Below are 6,824 nucleotides of genomic sequence, written 5' to 3' on the forward strand. Positions count from 1 at the left end.
ATGAGGGTATTTTGGGCATAATTATTGATTGAAAATAGAAATAAGACTTATATTTTGGGACACCTTATAAGGAAACAGGACTTATATTATGGGACGGATGGAGTATTTTCTAATGGAATAAACAAATGTAGAATGAAAACGAAAACCCTCTCAAAAAAATTGAGTGAAAATGAAAGTGAGAGTATGGATAGGAGGAGGGAAAGAGGAAGGTAAGAGCATCTGCAGCAGTGCAAGTGAAGTCCCAGCTTGCAATATTGAAATACTTGGAGCAAGTAGCTCCATTGTTGGAGTAGAATTCCACTTGTTGCTTTGGCAAGCAAGGTAGCTTCACAAAGCTACTTGCTTTGCTCAAGTACTTGTGGGCTCCACTTATCTAATCACACTCAACTTTAAATGTTTCAATCACTTTCCAACGGTAATGTTGAGCAATATACTGATTTGTGGAGCTGTAAATTTATTTGCAACAGTATATATTGTGCTACAGTAATGCAACGTTTTTTTTTTTTTTTCAAATATTAGTCTATAAATAGGAGTAACAATGTTGTAAAAATATATACCCACAAAATTTCTATAATCTCTTTCTCTCATATATTATTTCCGTCAAAAAAAAAAAACCCCACAAATGGATGATTATTCTCAAGATCCATATAGTCAATATTATCCTTATTTAGAAAATTTTCAAAATTTAGAAAATCAAACATCCCAAAATCCAACCCAAAATAATCAAAATGCCCAAAACATACCGATTCGCCCAATTTCCCGATCATATTATGATCCAAATCAAGCAATTCCCATCGACGCTCAAATGTATTACCATCCATCCTATTATTACCAGCCTAGGCCGAGTAATCGTCCAACTACGCCTATGTACTACTCTCGTCCTCCTTTCCCTCATGAATCATATGTGGTTCATGAAAGTTCAAGAAGAGAGAGTATTGGAGCTTCTACCATGCACCAAGACTCTCCAATTTCAGGAGCGACTATCGATATTGATGAACAAGAAGAGGTTGTAGAAGTTCAGAAGAACATTGAAAGCTTGCATCATATTGCATAATATGATTGTTGAAGATGAGCGACACACATATTCAAGAAATTTTCCCGCTGCCGATTTTTCACAACCAATTGATCGTGATGATACCCGTCAAGGACATACTGAGGATTTTGAATCGTATCTGGCAAGAGATGTAACAATTCGAGACAGAGAAAAGCATCATCAACTCAAGGCGGATCTAGTGGACATATTTGGACGCATTTTGGAAATCAAGACAATATGTAGTACTTTTTGTTAATGTAATCTCGCTTTTCGTTTTTATGTATTAATTATGTTGTATCTTAATTATTTTTTTGTTATTTTTTTTAAAATTAGTTATTTAAAATTTGGAATAAAAGTCATTTATTTCTACAATTTATTATTTTTACAAGTTAATTAGAAATTATGATTGTAAATGTATATTGAAGATTGTAGATATGGTGATGACATGTGGGACCTACAAAAACTACAAGTGGTTGTAGTTTTCCAATGGGAGAGGTTGTAGGTTGGAAATGTTGTAGTTTGGAAATATGATGTGGCATACAAAGCTACAACTACTTGTAGCTTGCCATTGTGGATGCTCTAAGGATTATAGAGCAAAGTGTGATATTCCTTTATAGCCTATGATCTTATGCTATAATGGAAATAAATATACATTTCATGAATGATAGCAGATTGTGCTACTTTTGATTGTGTAGTTCATGTTTGATAAGTGGGATGCTTCTTTTAACTGTATATAATCTTGTATTTCTTTTCTTCATAATCTTTAGCTGCTTCTTTCCAGTCCAAGAGATTTATTATATGTTTGGGAATTTCAATTTTCAATTCCACTTGTGAAATCCCACTTCCTTTTATCTCTCTTCTACACCACCAAATAAACAAATTAAAACCAAGGATGTCTTGGTTAGTGGTTAACATTGAGGTGCTGTGTACGTTAGGTAAGAGGTTTGAATCCCCTTCTTCTTTTTTATACTGCTTTCATGACTCATATGGATTAAAAAAAAAACAAATTAAGGGCCAACGGAGATTTTGAACTAAAAGTCTGAAATCTCATGATTTACGACGTCAGAGAAAGAATTACACTATTGAACAATATAATACCCAGAAATTGAAAGTTCAAAGCACCACCCCAAAACGAAAGTTACTTCCAACACTTAGAGCACCATTATTGATGATTGAAAAATAAAATCATCTCAGAAATTACAGACCACGCTACACTGTACTAATAGTACTCGCACTTGAGAAACTCCATTGACAGTTTTTCAAGTCCCAAACATTTGGACTGATACCTTGTTACTAAAATGTCTGTACTTAACAATATGAGGTTAACGACATTTTCGCGGCAATATGTAAAATGTAACAGCTAGCTGAAATACATATTACAATAGTAATTAACAATTTTGATTCTGTATTCAGATTCAAGGAAGAAATTGTTCCTGGAAGCGTAAATCTTTCTGGATTCCATCAAGGGGGATGTAGAAATCGTAATTTTAAATAAACAAGGTAGATTCTTTCATAAAAATCATCAGCAAACAAGGCTAGATATAAGAGAGAATCAAGGTGTTTTACAGTACTGATTAAGATGAAAGACACTCTTCAAAATGGAAAATCAAGCATTATCCAAGTAACTCTCTCGTACTATAATGCTGGGAATATGTTGAATCTTTGGCCAATCCTCGCCTCGAGGCCCTCGGCATCTTCTAGTCAGTCTTGGACATGCAGTTATCTCAAGTTCCCTTAACTTACCAAGATGTAAGAATCCATTTGGCAATGCCGTCAACTTAGAGCAATCTCTAATACTAAGCCATTGCAGCAATGAGAGGCTGCTAATCCAATCTGGAAGTGCTGACAAGTCATCACAACCTACAATCTCCAGGAACTGAAGAGATGTAACATGTTGAAGGCCATGTGGAAGAGCAACCATCTTTGGGAGATATCGAAGCCTCAGACAACGAAGGCTCTTGAGAGCTTTCCATGGCATGCCCTCCTCTTCATCTTCATCTAGTATCTTAAGGTCTTTGCATTTTCGAATCAACAATTCTTGAAGAGATGTCAGATGTTGTAAACCTCCACTTAGAGATGTCAACTGATCACAGTGAAAGAATGTAAGAAACTTTAGAGACGGAAGGTTTCTCAAGCCTTCTCCGAGTCCTGATAGATTCACGAGCTTAGAACATTGTCGTAAACCCAACGAAGAGAGGTTCTGAAGATGTGCCTTTGGCAGAGATATAAAATGATCAACGTTGTCAATTTCTAGAGTTTTCAGTCTCGAGGATAGCAATGAGTCAGCAAAAGCCTCAACTGCTTTACTTAATGACAAGTTTTCATCAACATTTATGTTATGTCCTACAAATTTTGCTAAGCTGAATCTGCAGGATATACATCCGTCCCAGCTAGAAGTTATCAGGTAGCAGCTACAGCAAGCAGATACTAAGGGAGTTGAATAAAGTTGATTCAAAGAGCATTGGATACTGATCAAGATCAAGTCAAATAATGTCGTTGCACCTACAAAATAGGGTTGACGAAGTCATCAAGCAGAAGTGGAGATACTCCTTGATATTAGGAGATCATGGCATCATATTAGGAGATTAGTTATGCAACGTAAACATGTAGAGCAACGTTACAATAAAGTATGGCATAAATAGAAGTAGAAATATTGGGGGAAAGGCAGTTCATTAACATCACTTACATAAGAGCACTCCCCTTTACTTTTGCAAATATTTACAAGTGTATTTACTCCAAGCTACAAGCTGCTAGCTGCTAGCTATAAGTTGTAATCTTCCTACATAGTGGATTGGTGGACTCAATTCCACCCGCGGTTTTTACCCTCTTCCGGGGTTTTCCGCGTCACCATTTCTTGGTGTCTTTGTTTCTTCTTTGCATCTTCTTTTAATTCTGTAGCTAGCATTTCTTGTTATTGCATCTCCATTAGCTGTAGATCCTCAGCTAAGTTCTGCCTGATCAGAATTTGGCATAAACAGTTTGGCGCCCACCGTGGGGCTCTACAGCTAAACTCTCATTAAAATCCCAAAAAGACACACTTTAACCCAACTTTGGAATGACTAGCGACTCTGCTGAATCGATGAAGGCAGCTTTGCTGAAGGCTCAAGAAGACCTTCACCGCTCTCAATTTGAGGCCCAGCAAACCATTGACAGCCTCAGAAAAGAGCTAGACTCCGTCAAAAGTAGCAAAACCCCTAAGGCTCGTGCCCGGAACGTGGTTCCTAAAATTCTTGATCTCGACGATTCCGAAGCCAGTGAAGACGAGGACGGGGCAGCCAGGACTGACGATGATGCAGAAGAAGCTGACCCCGCTGCTAGGAAAATGGCGCTCCTGGAGTCTCAAAACAGGAAGATACTTCGCATGCTGGCGAAGTTACCTGGAGCACCAACTCCTGTGGCCGAAGAATCTCCTGATGGCTACGCTCAATCCCCCTTTGTGGAAGAAATCGCAAGAGCCAGGATTCCCAAAAAGATCAAGTGACCCAGCCTCACAAGCTTATGATGGAGCTGCGGATCCCTATGACCATGTGCTCAATATAAACAGAAGATGTGGACTCTGTCCATTCCTGAGCACTGCTGAAGCCACCATGTGCAAGTCCTTCGGGCCACCCTATCTGGCCGCTTTACAATGGCTGATAAGTCTTAAGCCAGGTAGCATTCAAAATTTTGCTGCTTTAATTAACAAGTTTTATATGCAGTTTGCAAGCAGCAGAGTCCTAGAGAAGCACACCGGCGACTTGTACCGCATCACCCAGAAAGCCAATGAAGCTGTGAGGCAGTACCTAGATCGATTCAACAAGGAAATGATCTCTGTCAAGAACCTGGATGTTCCCACAGCTATCGAAGCATTCAGGAGAGGACTAACCTATAAATCTAGATTGTATTATGAATTGACCAGGTACCCATGTGGCACATTCGAAGAGGTCAGGGCCAGAGCTATGGCTGAGATACGTGTCGAGGAGGACGAGGCGTCCAGGTACGTGAGCGAGCCTAGCTAGATCGGAAATCCCAGAACCAGAAGAAGATGATTGGCGCCATCAGCCATATCAGAAGCGCGAAAGTAATAACGTAGCCAGCAAGGCCACAGGTAAATCATCTAACAACATTACCCTTCCATTGCTTCCTACTGTTTTAACGTGGATGCAGGAGGCGTAGTAAACGCACTAGAAAAGCTGGGAACCACAGTTAGGTGGCCTCGCAAAAGCGACAGACCAGACAGCGAGAAGGACACCACCAAGTGGTGAGCTACCATGGCGACCATGGCCATCGAACAGAAGAATGCAATGCTCTCAAAAAGGAGGTGGCTGGCTGCTCAAGAAGGGCTATCTCGAGCACTTGATGGGGAAAGAAGGGGCAGCAAGAAGATAAAGCTGGCCCCAGCCAGCAACAGCCTCTCCGCCACCTGAGCCCCTACAGATAAGGTAATCAATTCTATCTCTGGAGGTTCAGAAATATGTGGACTAACATACTCTGCAGCCAAGAGATTTGCTCGAGAAGGTTCCAAAACTGCACCTAGCCCGCTGAGGAGTGCTGAAGAGAAAAAGCTCAGAAGCATGACCATCAGCTTCGACGAAGAAGATGGAGATGAAGAAGCTGATAATCATGACGGCCTCGTCGATCTCTCACCGTCAGCAATTGCCTCATGAAGCGAGTCTTGATAGACAATGGCAGCTCAGCTAATATCATTTTCAAAATGCTCTAGAAAGCATGGGGCTGCAGGAAGCTGATATCCTCAGGAAAGCAACCGTTCTGTTCGGGTTCAATGGCGAGCCAGCTACAACGCTCGGGAAATCGTATTGCCCACTATGCAAAAGGAGTCAACCTCCAAACCAGGTTCAATGTGGTAGATTGTCCCTCAGCATACAACATCATAATGGGGACACCATGGATCCACAAAATGCGAGCTGTACCTTCACCTATCACCAGACTATTAATTCCCTACCAAGTGGGGAGTACAAGAAATCAGGGGCGATCGCAAGCTGGCTAGGGAATGCTATAGCATATCTCTAAAAGCAAAAAAGGAATCTATCTAGCAATTACAGCAAGGTCCAGCGCCAGCCAAGCCAACAGATCAAGATGTAGATGAAGTGGCGTTGGACCCAGCAAAGCCAGAGCAGACCGTGCAGATTGGGGCATCCCTGCCAGCTGAGGAAAGCAGCGGATTATTGAATTCTTAAAGAAAAATGTAAGCTGTTTTGCGTGGAGCCATGAAGAATGGTAGGCATTGAGCCTGACATCATCACCCATAAGCTAAACGTCGATCCAACTCAAAGCCCTGAAGCAGAAAAGAAGGAAGTTTGCTCCAGAAAGAAATATGATAGTCAACGAGGAGGTGGACAAGCTACTCAAAGCTGGCAAAATCCGAGAAGTCAAATATCCCGACTGGCTAGCTAACGTGGTGGTTGTTGGAAAGAAAAATGGCAAATGGCGGTGTGCATCGATTTTACAGATCTCAATAAGGCATGCCCCAAAGATCCATTCCCGCTGCCACATATTGATGCATTGGTGGACGCTACAGCTGGCCATGAAAGGCTAACGTTCCTAGATGCATACTCAGGTTACAATCAGATACTAATGGATCCTGCAGACCAAGAAAAGACCGCCTTCATGACTGAAAGAGGCATCTATTGCTACAAGGTAATGCCCTTTGGGCTAAAAAATGCGGGTGCCACCTACCAGCGGCTAGTCAACAAGATGTTCGAGAAGCAGCTGGGGGACACGATGGAAGTCTATATAGATGACATGCTGGTCAAAACAAAGAAAGCAGAGGATCATGTGGACCACCTGCAGG

This window comes from Beta vulgaris, chromosome 2, assembly GCF_026745355.1.
Source record: "Beta vulgaris subsp. vulgaris cultivar EL10 chromosome 2, EL10.2, whole genome shotgun sequence".
In the NCBI taxonomy this organism is placed as follows: Eukaryota; Viridiplantae; Streptophyta; class Magnoliopsida; order Caryophyllales; family Amaranthaceae; genus Beta; species Beta vulgaris.